We start from the raw sequence: 16,062 nt of genomic DNA, 5'->3' as shown, positions 1-16,062 counted from the left end.
ATGTTTAATTTTATCCCAATCTGTGCCACAATAGTCTTTCACATAATTTTAGATTATAGTTCCCGCTGCCTTCCCTGTTCTACATATACTCCTGCATCTCCTCCTTGTCCTCCTTCTCATGCTTTCACTCACTAGCCTAGGATCTAGTGAGCATAGGCATAACCGGTTTGCACCGAGGAGCTCCGCAAGCAGGGCAGCTCTCTCTCCAATCCGGGTTCTGTTGTCCACAATGCCAGCAGGTCCATCCCTCCAGTCCAATGTTTGACCTTGGAGTGGATGACTTGGCATAGGGTGGGGAGGAGACGGTTGGAATTGAGATGAAGGAGGGGGTGAAGATGGAAGAGGGAACTAACCCGACAATGAGAGAACATCTTTGAATTCTTTTCTCATTTCATTTTCAGCTACTGAACAGTATATATATATATATATATGTAATACAACATACTTCCTGTATAGCCAAATATAACCAATTCTTAATTCAGATTTCTTTGCAAAGACAAGTAGGTCTTCTAAAGCCCAGTACTCCCCACCCTTTGAAATTTATCTTATCTTCTATAGAACACAGAAACTTGTCCAGACAGATAGCTGTATAACTGGTTCCACTGCCTGTAAACATCTTCTAAACTGCAAATAACCTGGGCTGACTATTCAAAATGAACTTAGAGTGTAATACACTTGCCCCCCCACCTTACAAAACTGCAAATTCACACTCACTAAGGGGGGTTTTATTCATTCCTATACGGACTGATAATATGTGAAGTAGAAATTGGGATTGTATTTACTGTACACCAGACTTCCAATAATGAGCGAATTATGTATAGATAAGAAAAACTCTTAGTACCGCGGTTTTTACACAATTTGCTCAGAATAGGCTACCCAATGACAAACACAATACAACTTATGCCCATTTCTACCCACATACTGATATTCACCACACTGTGACCACTCAGCGGCCAATATATTATAGGGGGCTTTATTCCACCCTGGCATAATTAACAATTCATCGGATACTTCTTTGTTCTTAGCTACCGACATTTTCATACTATTGCAAATTTTCTTAAACAGCGACATTTTCACACTATGCCAGATTATCACAAGAAATTCTTCAACTATCAGTTTATCAAAATTTTCCTTTAAAACAAACTAGTGTATTACTCTCTGCGTAATCCGGTTCACAGCGCCATTTATGTATTACTGGAAGGAGTAAGACTTAGTTCAAATTACGCTTTATAGAGAGTTAGACACTATAAAAGGTTCATACTGTAGTTGATTGGGACCCTAATAAGTGGGATGGGGACCAATATTCACACCTTATCCTCTTTACCAGCAGTATGGACAATGGCTGGCGGTTTATGTACACCAAGAGGCTTATTGTTTTTATTCTTTCACACACATAAAACGATTGTTTGTTTCACTATTTTTCTTATGCAGTCTTCCATACCTTATCCTCTTTACCAGCACTATGGCCAATGGCTGGCGGTTTATGTACACCAAGAGGCTTATTATTTTTATTATTATTTTCTTTATACACTCTTCAAATAAAATACTGTTGTTCATTGAAGATGAATTACACTTTAAATAGAACTTTTGCTATTAATTTGACTAAAGTACTTATCAGGTGTTTCAAGTACACAATTATCTCATATTAATATCTTAATTCAATAATATTCAAATTAACATAACTCAATATTTTTGAATTCCACATATTCCACGAATCTGTATATACATATATACACTGTGGTAATCCTGGGCTATTATCTCACACAACTAGTCTCAGGAATAAAATTAGATAATTAGATGCCCCTCCTTTGGTCACTCCATTTGTTCAAGTGGGAGACTTAACATGGAGTCTAAGAGTGACCTTCACTCTATACATTACCACAATATACATATATATATACCAACATCCACTTAAAATGGAGACACACTTCTCACCTAGGCTGGACTGTGTGGAGGGTGGAGCAAGACCTATTCCTATTGTTCTTCCCTCCCATCTCCTTACATCACCTAGCTCCACCCCCTGTGGTCTGGCTCAGCATTTGGTCATTTTTGCTTCATTTCGTTTCTGGTTACCGGACAGTATACACCATATAACACAGTCTAACTCTCATACAGGTCCTTCCATTTATACACACACATAAAGACAAAAACATTTGCATGTCAGTTACTAAAGTGTCAGTACTTTTTTAAGTGTCAGTACTTCCTCACTTGTCTAAAAGTGTCGGTACTTCCCAACCCTGCTTATTTCCCCCCCGTCTCAACTACTTCTCTTATACCTATAAGAGGATCCCATCAGGGATTTTATCCCCTGAAAATTTTAGGCTTCCCTGGTACAATTTATACCATGCCTTTCAGAGATCGGCAAGCGGGTTTCATATTCTGTACTTCCTCACCCTGCATATTCTGTACACTGACCATGCAAAGTAACAAATAAAGACAATAACAGTTAAACACCCGCACAGCATATTCAGCCCACCATATGAATTCTTAAAAAGCTTGAAGATTTATAAGAGGCATGCACTTCTTACCCCTCGGACAGGAAAGGAGCAGCCAGGAAGCACGGATAGATTGTGGCAAGATAAAACCTTACCTTACTGCGCAGTTTTTGTCAATCCGTGGTTCCGAGTGGCTCCTTATCCCATCTGGGTCCGGGGGGGTTCGAGGTGTAGGTGGTCCTCTTGTTCCATCAAGCCCCGCGTTCGGGCGCCAATTAATGTTAGGGATAAAATCCATGTTACGTTAATATGCTGTGGGGCTCCAAATCAGAGCTGGTTATGGCAGCCACCATGAGAAAGCAATAGACACAGGCATCACGGTCGTGTCTTAGAGCAATCTGAGTTTATTTCGTACATTGACTTATTCTTATACAAAAAATAGTAGGCGTATCAGAGGTTGAACTGCTTTACAGAGGTCGACCTGTTTTTCTGGTAAGTGATTTTGTCTTCTCTATAAACAATGCTTTATTTGTTTGTTTGTAGACATCGTGTCTGGTACCCTGATTATCATCACACTCTACATTCTAATTGCATGCCCTACCTAGACAGCAGTACAAAGCATTCCATACAACCTTTTGATCAGTGTAACGAGATAATCAAGATCTTTGGAGACATGATGGACACTTAAGATTACACCTCTACATAATGTAATTAAGTACTAGGCTAAATGTACAAGCATTTAGCAGACCTTTTCATAGGACACAGAATAGAGTGTACAATTTTAGGCCTACAGCCTCCGGAAACGTATATTACAGATGGATGAAATGTATACATATATAAGTTTTCATGTTCATAACCCTCACAAAAGTCAGATAAGGACTAAAAATAGTGCTATTCCTCATGTAGAGGCATTGTTCCATCTTTCTATTTGCATATTTCCCAGAAGAGCATGGATAGACCTAAAAGTCTCCTTACACCTTCTAGGTACTCTCCCAAAGGAGAAATGATACCCTTCTTGACCCACATCTATAGGGCTCTCACTAGCCAAGCCAGAAACCTGCTGCAAACTGATGAGGAGCAATCACCTCAAAATAGTCTGTCTGTGCATGGTTATCTTTGGCTTTGGCTTATATTCCCAGTCATTGTTATAAGGCTTGTTAAAATTTCTGACATTGACTTGCAGGAATGCTGCCTTCCAATAAGTGGTGCTGTAGATGCATTGTTCCATCTTTCCATTTGCATATTTCCCGGTGAAGCATGGATGGCCTTATAAGTCTCCTCACACCTTCTGGGTGCTCTCCCTAAGGAGAAACGATACTCTTCCTGATCCTCACGTACACACATAAAGCAACTTATTCTGAAAAGTCATCTGAAAAGTTAGGTATGTTTTATCTGAACTAGATCCGTCTCTGAACTTGCCAATGTTGACAGACCAGATAAAATGCTATCTTGGGGCTAAAAGAGGTCTCTTTTAAAGTAGGAATACAAGTTGACTTTGATGACATTATATATTTCTTAGTGTCCACAGAAATAGCCTATACAGGGGCAAAAGAGATCTTTCCAATACTGCACAAGAGTATGTGTGTGGGGCATGCATGTTTCTGTGCTAAAATAACAAAAGGGAATCAATTTAAGATGAATTAGCATAACAATGGTTTTATTCATTGGTGGCGATTTAAAATGCCACATATGAGTTAATGGAATCAGTGATATAAAAAGAAGAGATATATTTTGTTGCTGGATATATTATTGTATTTCTGTAGACGCACACTCTGTTCCTCGGCCACCACATTCCCCTGACTTGACCTCTCTGGATTTCTTGTGGGGTCACCTGCAAAGAAGAATAAGAATGGCCTGTGAAACATTGATTTAGTAACATAATTTATCAACATTTCAGCAGGAGCGATATATTTAATGCCATTGGATAGTTAGAGCTGTCACATAGTCATGTGCATGTAGCCTTAAAGTTAAGTCTTCTCCTATTACTGAAGTAATCTGCTTTCTGTAAGCGCTAGGATTTTAATAACTGTCATATTACAATACATGTGTGTGCTGTACATGGTTCTCTCTCAGTACACACCACAAACCCTTACATTGTCCTCCAGAAATAATGGCATACTGTCAGGAGTAGAGCTTACAACATGAAGACTGTTTTGATCTAAATTGATTGCACACAACAACTTGTCAGCTTGTTTTGGTTCTGTAATAAATAATTTTCCTTTGTTATAAATGGAGGGATGAAAGCAGAAAAACTCGCACCACTGCAAATTACACTTTAGAACTATTATTCTGTCTGACAATGGATGTGCAAACGATTTAACAGCAGTCCAAACAAGAGCAAGCTGTAGAAACAACAATCTGGCAGAGAAAACTTGTGGCTAGAAGTAAAAATAACTAGATACACTAGTCAGCAATAACATTTAAACCAATAGTACATTACTGCGTAGGTCTCCCTCATGTTGCCAAAACAGCTCTAACCCATTGAGCCACAGTCTCTAAAAAACCTGTGAAGGTATCCTGTTCTGACACCAAGATGTTAGCAGCAGACCCTTCAAGTCATGTAAATTGCGAGATGGGGCTTCCATGGGTCAGACTTGGTTTTCCAGTACATTGCACAGATCCTCAATCAGATTGAGATCTGGGGACTTTGGAGACAAAATGATCATCTTGAAGTGTTTGTCATGTTCCTCAAACATTTCCTGAACAATTTTTGCAGTTTGTCAGGGATTCATTATCCTGATTAAAGAGACCACTGCCAATAGTGAATATGATTGCCATGAAGGAGTACTTAATCTGCAGCAATGTTTAGGCAGAAGGTAATTGTCAAAGTAACATTTGCATGACTTTCAGGATCTAAGATTTCCCAGCTGCAATAAGGACAATAGGGGTGGCCGCTCTGGGCCTGAGGCTCTAAGGGAGCCCATTCCAATTGCCCTTATTATAATTGATGCTACTAAACCTCTGGAAGCAGAAAGATCATGGGGTTAAATCCTTTACTACATTTACACAGGCTTCTCTTCCATCTTGCTGTTGGAGCTCATTGGTGCATAGCTGGACATCATCACTCCTCCCCTCTCTTGGCTTCAGCACTCCAGATAGAGTGAGTGTTTGGGAGAGGTGTGATGATGTCCTGCTGTGCCTCTGTGAGCTTTGTGATCTCACCACATGTATAATGACCTCCTCATAACCCCATCACTTTTATAGTGACCCGTTTGTGCCCCATGACACACTTAGTGGCCTCAAAGTAATTGTGCAGCAAATTAACCCAGCATCTTTAGTCACATTACATCTTCACAGTTATGCATGCTACTACTATCTGAGCAGCCCAACTCCTTCCTCTGGCTCACCCTGCACAGAGAACAGCAAACTGGGGGAGGGGAAACAGGCTGCTCAGACAGCAGCAGTTTATGTAACTGTAAAGATGGAATGGGAATGAAGATACAGGATGGAATTGCGGTGCAGATGGCAGGCAGTTAATTACAGCTCTAATTGACAATGGCTAAGGGGCCCAGTCGTAATTGCGACCACTGTTACTCATTTAGCTATGCCTTCATTCCCAACACATATCAATACACATTGGGTTCCCATGACCCTGTTGCCAATCCACTAGTTGTTCTTACTGCTGGTAAGTACAAACTACTAGATATTTTTAGCACCCCACAAGACCAGCTTTTTTAAGATGGTTTGACCTAGTTGTCTCATCATCACAATTTGGCCCTTGTCAAAGTTCTTAGACTCTAAAGTTTGACCATTTTTCTTGCAAACACCACAACTTCAAGAATCGATTGCTTAGGGTGCTTTTGAATGAAACCACTATAATTCAGGTAATCGTTGGATCACATGAAACTGAACGATAATTCACTGGTCAACACTGAAATTGTTACTGACTTTAAAAGGTCCTAATCTGTAGTATCTTGGTGTGCTGAACACGACTATGACCACGAAATTTTTTTTTGGCTCTCGTTTTGAAGATATTTCATATAGTTCATTTTCTGTGTTTCATCGTGTAAATTTATCCTGTAGGACTGTAACAACATCCTTACACTTTGAGCCAGACAGCAGCCATGTGCTTACAGGACCTGTGATGATGTCACCATCATGTGATCAGTCACTGCCTCTGAGCTCATTACCTCACACCTAACCCCAACATAACAGTACACCATGTTAGCTCCCACAGTACCAGTGTAGGTATCAACACTTAATCACTAGTGTACTATATCGAGCCCAGTCAGAAAGGTTGCGCATTTAAAATATTTCAGACTTCGTGGGATACAGATAAGGTACTGTTACATAAAACTGTTATTATTTTATCCATTTAGTTACAATACAGAACACTAATGCCTCATAAGTGTGTTAATACCATGGACAATTTTTGCTATATTTGTGACATTTGCCAACCAGAAAAAAAAGTATCATTTCCCAAATAAAGAAGGCATATCATCTTTACTTCAAATGCAAGATTGACGACCAAGGCAAGCCTTGGGCTCAGCATATATGCTATGCTACATATATAACACAGCTATCACAGTGGTAGAATGGCAAAAGACCATCAATGCCGTTTGCAGTCCACATGGTGTGGAAAGAGCCAAGCAACCACACAAATGACTGTCACTTTTGCTTGGTTCCTCCTCTTTCCGGTGGGATAACGAAGCAAAATAAGTCGATAATACTCTACCCCAATATTCTGTCTGCATTGAGACAAGTTCCACATGGTGAGGGACTTCCTATTCCAGAACTTCCAGCAGAATATACTCTTGATTTAGCTGATGAGGTGAGGGTGAGCCGACCTGTTCTTCTCCTGGTCTGTCAGCATGCAGTGATCCAGATTTTCACTGTGGAGCATCATCAACCCCACACAGAATAACACAGGAAGAACTAAATGACCTGGTTATCCAAGAGCAAGGCAGAATTGCTAAGTTCAAGACTCTAACAATGGAATCTTCTAGAAGAAGATGTCACAATTACTTCATATTGAAAATGGCACCAGCAGTTTGAGCCTTTGTTTAGAAAGGAAGGTAATCTGGTATTCAGTTTCGAAATTGAGGGCCTCATGAATGCTTTAGAAATCACTCATGACCCACAAGAATGGAGACTATTTGTAAACTCTTTGAAACTGAGTTTTAAGACTTCTTTTGCACAATGGAAACCATCTTCTAATTATTCCAGTAGCGCATGCTGTCCACATGAAAGAGACGTATGATAACTTAAAGCAACTACTGAATTCCATTGAGTATAACAAGTACAGCCGGCACCTCTGTGGTGATTTGAAGGTTGTCGCTCTTTTAACTAAGTGTTAGGGTTAAGTATCAGGTGTTTTCAGTGGTTTTAATTATACCTGCTTTTAAGGGAAGTGAAGTGAATTACCTTTTAGAGGTGATCAAGATCCAGAGAGGATCGAAACGCTTTATATTTTTATCCTGATTTGTATGGCACGAATTTAAAATAAAGACAAAGAACCTTTTCACATGAAACTATCCTTTTCCCTGTGGAGCCTTTTTAATGGGATTGCAGCAGGGATGTACAGAATACATGTGTTTCTTATGTGAGTGGGATAGCTAAGCAAGGGCATTGCACTACTTGCAGAAGGAATGAACTCGCAGACAAAATGTGGCAGTTGGAGAGAAAAATATCCAGCACCCAGCTCTGGTTGAGGCTCACAAAATCCTGCTACCACCCCTTCACATCAAACTAGGTTTGATGAAGAACTTCATGAAAGCTATGGCCTGGACTTCGTCAGCTTTCCGATACCTTCATGAAAAATTCCCTCGACTCAGCGAGGCAAAGATTAAAGAGGGAATTTTTGTGGGTCCTCAGATTTGAGAGCTTTCCAAAGATGACCGGTTTAACAACTTGCTGCACGGTGATGAGAAAGAAGCATGAAATGTTTTTCGCCTAGTGTCTACAAACTGTCTCAGGAAAGTTAGGGCAGAAAACTATAAGCAACTAGCGCAAGGCATGCTGATGCAGTATCAGAAACTTGGCTATAATATGTCTCTAAAGATCCAGTTCCTTCATTCCCATCTGGATTTTTTTCCAGACAACTGTGGTATGGTTGGTGGCGAACATTTTCATCAAGATATCGCAACAATGGAACAAAGATACCAGGGAAAATGGTCCCCTACCATGCTGGCTGACTACTGCTGAACACTCCGCAGAGATGCTCCCAAACAGCTGTACAAGAGACAGGCAAAGAAATCTAAGATGTAGTCTATGACTAGATTTTTTACAGGTATTAACCATAGACCTCTTACTATTGGCACGCATTTCGTGATGTAAACAATTATTGCAGATTACAAGAAATAGAGACAGTTTAGCATTTTGACTGTCATGTTCATGTTGAGCACATAGAAATTAATAAGAAATGACTAATTTTATTAATTCACTGAAACCACAGTTAATGATTGAACGATCAACGATAAGGTTTTTTCTTATCTTTTATTTTATGTAACGCTAAAATCCTTACGATAATCAGCTTGTGTAACCAGGCAATCATTCATCTACAAACAACTGGCTGTTTATTCTGAATGGAGACAAGCGGCCGGAAGAGATCTCCAGCTCACTCCACCTCAATTTAGTGAGGGACAACATGTAAAAAGACCCTTACTTGCCGCCTATCATTAACCCACCTCCTTACAGTCACCATTGTTACAGGATAATCTTATCTTGTGATGTATTAAAATTAATAGTCATAGTGTGTGTATATACACATGGGGGATTATTCCTCACTCAGGATCTCTGTCTTCCACTCTGAGACATTTGGCAGCACTTAGAAAACCCACATCCAGGCCAGTTTGTGGTAAAAATAAAACAAGTCTGCTTTTTTAACATAAGACAGGTTACAGTACGAGCTTCATGCTATGATTTCGGTCATAGGATATGCGTTATGCACAGTCAATCAATAACACTCTATTCCAAGCTCAGGGGCGTCTTCCCTGTCAAGATCTAGCAACTTACCAGCGTTAAACATATATTCTTCCAGAGTGTTCTGAGGGTGTAGCAAATCTCTATATACTCCTTGACATTAATTTCAATACACCACAAGTAAAACAAATAAATATGCGTTGTATTTATATCTATTGCTTACCTTTGGATAGGTCATCAATAATTGATCGGCAGGAGTTTACTGCTCAAGATCCTTGTCTATTAGCTGGTTGCTGGGCCAGCTGTCATTGCATGTAGAGTTGGAAGCAGACAATGCTATCTGTTTGCAGTGGCCTGGTTTAGTAATGCAATGGGAGTTGCACCTACAATACCAACCCAGACTGTTGGACTATGGACAGAGCTGTCTACTTCCTGTCTGTTCGAAGTGACAGCTGGCCCAATATAAGATGATTATGGGGATCCCAAACTGTGGATCCCCATTGATCAGCTATTGATGACCTATCCTGAGGACCGTCATTTTACATTTTTTCACTCAAAGTATCCACTCCTAGCAGTGATCAAAGTATTTATTTATGTGCCTAAATAAATTCATATTCATCACAAACTAGCTTCTTTTGTCTGTTTTCAAAAAAGTGACGATTTGAGTGATGCACTGAAATTTATGAGCTGTAGTATATGTAGGCCTCTCTTTCTAAGAGGTGGTTGAGGAATCATGTCACGGTGGCAATGAATGCAGCGGACCCTATATAATCTTGTGCATAGATGAAGGTAGATAAGAGGATGTGGTCGACTAATTGAATTAACTGAAAGTGACACCAATGCCTGTTTTAGAAGAACTTGGCAGAAAAATAAGACTAACACAAATATTTAAGTAAACTGGATTCACACTATTTACTATTGAATGTGTGAGTCTGCAAGAATATTAAATAGTAGAACTTGCATATGCACAGCTTAAACCTTGATACATGGATAAACAAGCCTCCGAGAGGCAGCATCTGAGATAAGGGGGAGCTATAGAGAGACTGACTTTGACTGACAAAAAAAAACCCTATCAACCCCAACTAACAGTTATTTGCGACCTGACATATGAGCTAACATTCTTCGGTACTCACTCATTGACCATATTGAGATTCTGTGACACTTGCAGATTGCAACGCGGTACCTGGTCAGGTTGTTCAGTGAAGGAGGAATTGAAGGCACAGCTTGGAAGGATTTCAGGTTTCAGGTCTAGTGGGTGATTGATCAGCTAGACACAGGGTTTCTTGCTGTAGTCATTAAGCATCTCTAATTTCAGGACAGGGGAGGGGAAGCCTGTGACACAGCTAAACCTGGCTGTGGGAATTCCCCCCCCCCCCCCTGCTTCTGTGTCTATCTCTAAACTCCACTGACTGCCTTTCTCCCTCCTCTCAAGCTCTTTTATATTTTTTTCCTGCAACACAAATCAGAGGGAACTGGAAACCTCTCAGCCACCTCCTCTCAGGGAACTTGCATCTGCTCAGCCCCGATTAGCTCCACCCCATGACAATCAGGAGAGCTTCTTTCTTCTGCTGTGATCTATGACAGTGGTAGGTCCTTCACCCTCTTAGTGAGTTTTCCCCAGGTCCTAAAATGATTGCTTTACAGTGAAATTACTAACTTAAATTAACTATTTAGTTCCCTATCCTGACTCCATCTTCTTATTAAACGAAATCCAGCATAACTACCCTTTGTTAAATGAGCTGTAGCTAGGACAGCTGTTCTTGACTTACAGTTAAGTACTTTTATACTGTAGTGTCACACTTCAGGTCACTATAAATGCACTGATTAACTCACTGCATTAGTGCATCGGCCAGGCAAATAGGAGATCAGTGGGCACCATGCAGTGAACCTCCCGCCAATTTACTATTGATGACATATTGTGACCATTGCTTACAGACCAAACGCCCACTTATTTAATTAAGAAATTTAAAAGTAATCTTTATTTATTCCATATAAAATATACTAGTGAAGGAAAAGAGACTGGGAATAGAACCTACTTAAGCCCTTATATGCCCTAGATCTATCACTAACAATGGTGGGGCTGACTCTGAGCAGGAACTAGGCTTTAACTACCCTATTACATCCCTAGCATAAAGGCTGATAAGGGTCAAATAAGAACTACAAGTGCAATATTTCCAACAGAATCAGTTTGCATGTGCACTCGTTCACACCAGGGAACTCGCACAACTACCTTACTGCGCACAAAATGCACGCCTATTAGAGCTAATGGTTTCCTATGGAAGTGTTCAGACGAAAGAATTTTAGCTGCTTAGTTGCACCTAAAAAAATAGAACATGATCTACTGAAATTTCAGCAACTGAAATTCCCTGCTGCGTGCAAAAATAGGACCTGACTAGAGATGAGCAAGCCTACTCGGCCACGCCCCTTTTTCACCCGAGTACCGCGATTTTCGAGTACTTCCGTACTCGGGCGAAAAGATTCAGGGGGGCGCCATGGGTGAGTGGGGGGGTTGCAGCGGGGAGTGGGGGGGAGAGGGAGAGAGAGAGGGCTCCCCCCTGTTCCCCGCTGCTACCCCCCGGGCCGCCACGCCTCCCCCCGACCCTCGGCACCCCCCGAATCTTTTCACCCGAGTACTGAAGTACTTAAAAATCGCGGCGCTCGATCAAGTAATTACTCAAAACGAGTAGGTTCGCTCATCTCTAGACCTGACCCATCTCTGATGCTGGATGCTTAGAGGTTTCCATAGACTCCTATTGGAAATGGATAACAAGGGAGGGGGGAGATTAAGTAAACATTTCGATTGTTTAGTTTAATTTTCTAAACAATGGAAATGGGAGAGGAAGGGAGATAAGGGGGAAGGGAGTGTTGCTGCACCATTAAACTCAGAAGCAAAAGGCTCCCTTCATCACCCCGGGGCTTCCCCTCTTCCCAGCAGGGACAAACAGGAGTTTAAAGTGGGACATTTTAAACTTGCTGTTCAGCTGTCCCCGAACTCCGAACAGCAGCGCATTCTTCCGCTGCTTATCAGCATTGTTCATCAGTGGAGATCGAGGAATTCCCCGTAGTAGGGAAAGAAAGAATTCCCCTGCAGGGGAGAATGAGAGATTCTCTATAGCAGGGAGAGAGAAGGGGGCTAGAAATCCTACTGTAGAAGCCCTAAAATAAGCTATACCTGCAAAAAAAAAAGCAAAATCACATACATCACCGAAGAAGCGCTGTGCGGGGATTTATGTGTTTTGCTGGTTTTATCTGCAGCTAGGGCTTATTTTCAGAGTAGGGCTTATATTTGAAGCCCTCCCCCAAATATCCTTGCATGTGGTGCTACAAAGTCGCGATATCACTGCGGGAAAACATCATGTATTTTTGTTAGCCATTAAAAGTTATCATATCTACAAGATTACTTAGTTTCTCTTACTGGGAACAATCACAAAATATATGCAGCATGCTTTATTTTCCTGCGCATTTGTACATGAAATTAGCTCAAATTGAACTAATTAACTTAATTGCCCAATTTAATGAATGGGAGCATGGTTGCGCTTTTTTTTGCAAACGTGCACGATTTGTGGACAGTAAAACATACAGATGCATGTGCCAATACGCATCACTTATTGTGCAAATGTATTTATGCCCTCGTGAAACCCACCTAAGTATCGCATTGTTTATGTCAATGTATATCTTTAAAAAAAAGCAACCTGACATCTCTTGCAGCACTGCTGCATCACCGCTCCCCAGCTCACCCCAATGTTGGCGTGGCCGCACATGTGGTCTGCCTCCGTCAGGACAGCCTGCCGTCCAGCGCCTCAATGTTCCCTCATGGCCGCTCCCCCACTCAGCGCTCCCAAAGAGGTCCACTGCCCTGAGAGCCGGGCAGCAGGCGCTTGTGTCTGGTGGGTTGGTGCCTTGGTAGTGATGAGCGTTCACCACTCCTAAGGCACCGGGGCTCCGCAGCTGCCAATCGTTAGTGCCTTCTAGGACCTACACGATGAGCATATGTCCAGCCAATCACATTCAGGCGGCGTAACCCCCCTGTCTATCTTGACGGCACCAGGAAATCCCGTTGTAATCAAGATACAATAATACCCCCCTCATCTCCCAATAAGAATTAAATGAAAAGTAATGATAAGGTTGTACGTACCCCAAAATGGTAGCAATAAAAACTAAAGCTCACCCCGCAAAAAGCAATCAATGAAAAAATAACAAGTTATGGGGCTCTGAATAGTATAACAAAAAGCACTTTTTTAATAAAAGAGTTTACATTTTTTAAGTCATAGAACATTTTAAAAACATCTTTAAACAGTATCTTCATACTGATTCTGACTCATAGAATGAAGATAACATGTCATTTTTACTATGAACTCCACAAAAGCTAACCCCATAACCAGCTGTACATAAACATGGTGCAAAGACCTTTCATATCTGGAATTTTTGAAAATTCGCTTTACAAGTGGAATACCACTTTAGCTTATCTGCCTTCAGTATTTGCTGATACTCGATTTCAACATTAGATTTCAAAAGCCTTAACACTGATAATAATGATAAACAGCGCAATATAGCCCTTTACTTTTTTGGCTTTTAGTTTCCTTTGTAACAGAGGTTCGGGAAAAGACTTCTCAAATCAAGAATTTTTAGTGTTTCAGCGCCATCTGGTGGTGGCTCAATCATTTTTCTTGGAACATATATATTATACATATATATACAACACTCTATAAACGTATCCAATATATACAGTACATGTGTATAACATGTAAGAGATCAGGTAGCAGAACCGTCCAGGGGGACATGGCTCTTACAGGAGGCATACAAAATTGTAGCCCGCACAGCAGGATTATGGTACAACCAACCTCAACTTGTGATAACAGGGAAAACAAATGAAGCAAAAAGCAAAAGAAAAACCTTTGCCTTTCTGGCTCTAATGAAACATAAAATAGCACCTGAGGTCTCGTTTACACGAGCGTGATTTTAGCGCATTATAGGCGTGTGAAAAGATCGCTTCTATTAGAACCAATGGTATGAATGAATTTTAGACACGCAAAAAACTCGCACCTTCCAAAGATTGGACATGTGACTGCAAAGTAAGCATCTAAGGTCTGTGCTGCGTGAAAAGATAGGACCTGACCTACCTTTGGTGCAAGCTGCACAGGAGTTTCCATAGACTCCTATGAACCACACTCTGACAAGATTTCACCTCGCCTTAATTAGGCATTTAATTGCCAATGCAAGCCATTGGGAAGGGTGTTAGACGCTAGTGTGTGAGCAGCTGTTCTATTCACCAGAAAGCCGCACAGTGAGAATAATTTTACAAGAGAATGCAGCCCTCACACAAAAGCAGTACATCATCAGTTAAATATGCATTAGTATAATGGTTAATGTCCCATATGTGTGTTACAATGTATAACAAGCATCATATCAAAATACATTAATAGCAGTCACATGTTACAACACAAAATAAATGAACATACTTATACCGTATATAACATCGACCTAGATGCACACCCCGACACAGTGTTTTGCCCAAAAGATGGCTTCTTCTGGGCGAAACACTATGTCAGGGTGTGCATCTAGGTCGGTACTGTATATGGTATAACTATAAGTATGCTGACTTGAAACAGGGCTAATGACTCCAAGTAGCAGCACCAACCTGGTGAGTGGTAATCATAGCCAGATGGAATGTATAGTAAGCAATAACTACTGCGTTTCCCCCAAAATAAGCTCTACCCTGATAATAAGCCCTACTTATTGAATTGCTGTGATTGGATTGAGCGCCAGCCAATCAGAGCTGGCGCTCTATCGTTCACAGCCATTTAGTGAATGACATCACTGAATGGCTGTGATTGGCTCATCGAGCACCGCCTCTGATTGGCTGAGCTAGAGGTGCTCGTGATTCCATCACAGCATTCGCTTGCTAGAGGCGGGGTATTTAAAGCTCCGTCACCAGAAATAAAGTTATATGTCAGCGCAGAGGACATGGAAGCCTGCCACAGCACTAGAAACCAGCGCAAGGGACTCAGACGCTGCAGGATAGGTAAGTATAAGACACCCCTGAAAATAAGACGCAGTGCCTCTTTTGAGGCAAAAATGAACATAGTACAGTGTCTTATTTTCAGGGAAACTCGGTATCAAGGCACTTCAGGTGTCACCTAGGATTTGGCACAGGTCTGGTGTGATATCACAGCATCATCGCTGGACCACATGTGTAGTTGTTTGATGGACTGCACTGCCTGTTATTCCAGTCAGCCTATCAGGAGTTTAAGTAGTGCTTTTCAACCAGCCCTGGTATTACTCTTTGTATCTGATGAGTGTTTTGTGCTCAGTGCTCTGTGTTTAGTCTTCTTTACTTTCATTATTTTTCTCTTGTCAGCACTGTCTTGGCACTTCTGTTCCCTTTCCTTTACACCATCTCTATTTCAGGTTACTCAGAGTGTCTGGTGAGGTTCCAGATGTGGGGTAGCCCTTGTCAGGGTGGCAGTCCTGCTTTTAGACAGGATCAGTCAAGGATAGAATAGGGTGAGCTTTCCCTAACGCCATCCTGTGTTTGCATCCTCTATCCAGTCTGTATTCATTGTCTGGTAATCACCTCCTTTTGATTATTGTATGTTTTCCAGTTTGATTGTCCGCTAGCTACTAGGTCCCTGTGTGTGCCATCATTTGTGGATAGGTCAGATGTAACATGAATACTCAACATTGGAAAACAGGCAAAGGGCAAACAGACAAATGGATGAAGTCAATACACTAATCAGGTCAGAAATGTGAAAGCAGAATTTAAAGC

The sequence above is a fragment of the Eleutherodactylus coqui genome, chromosome 1 (genome assembly GCF_035609145.1).
Source record: "Eleutherodactylus coqui strain aEleCoq1 chromosome 1, aEleCoq1.hap1, whole genome shotgun sequence".
Taxonomy (NCBI): domain Eukaryota; kingdom Metazoa; phylum Chordata; class Amphibia; order Anura; family Eleutherodactylidae; genus Eleutherodactylus; species Eleutherodactylus coqui.
Note: the sequence above shows the minus strand (reverse complement) of the source record.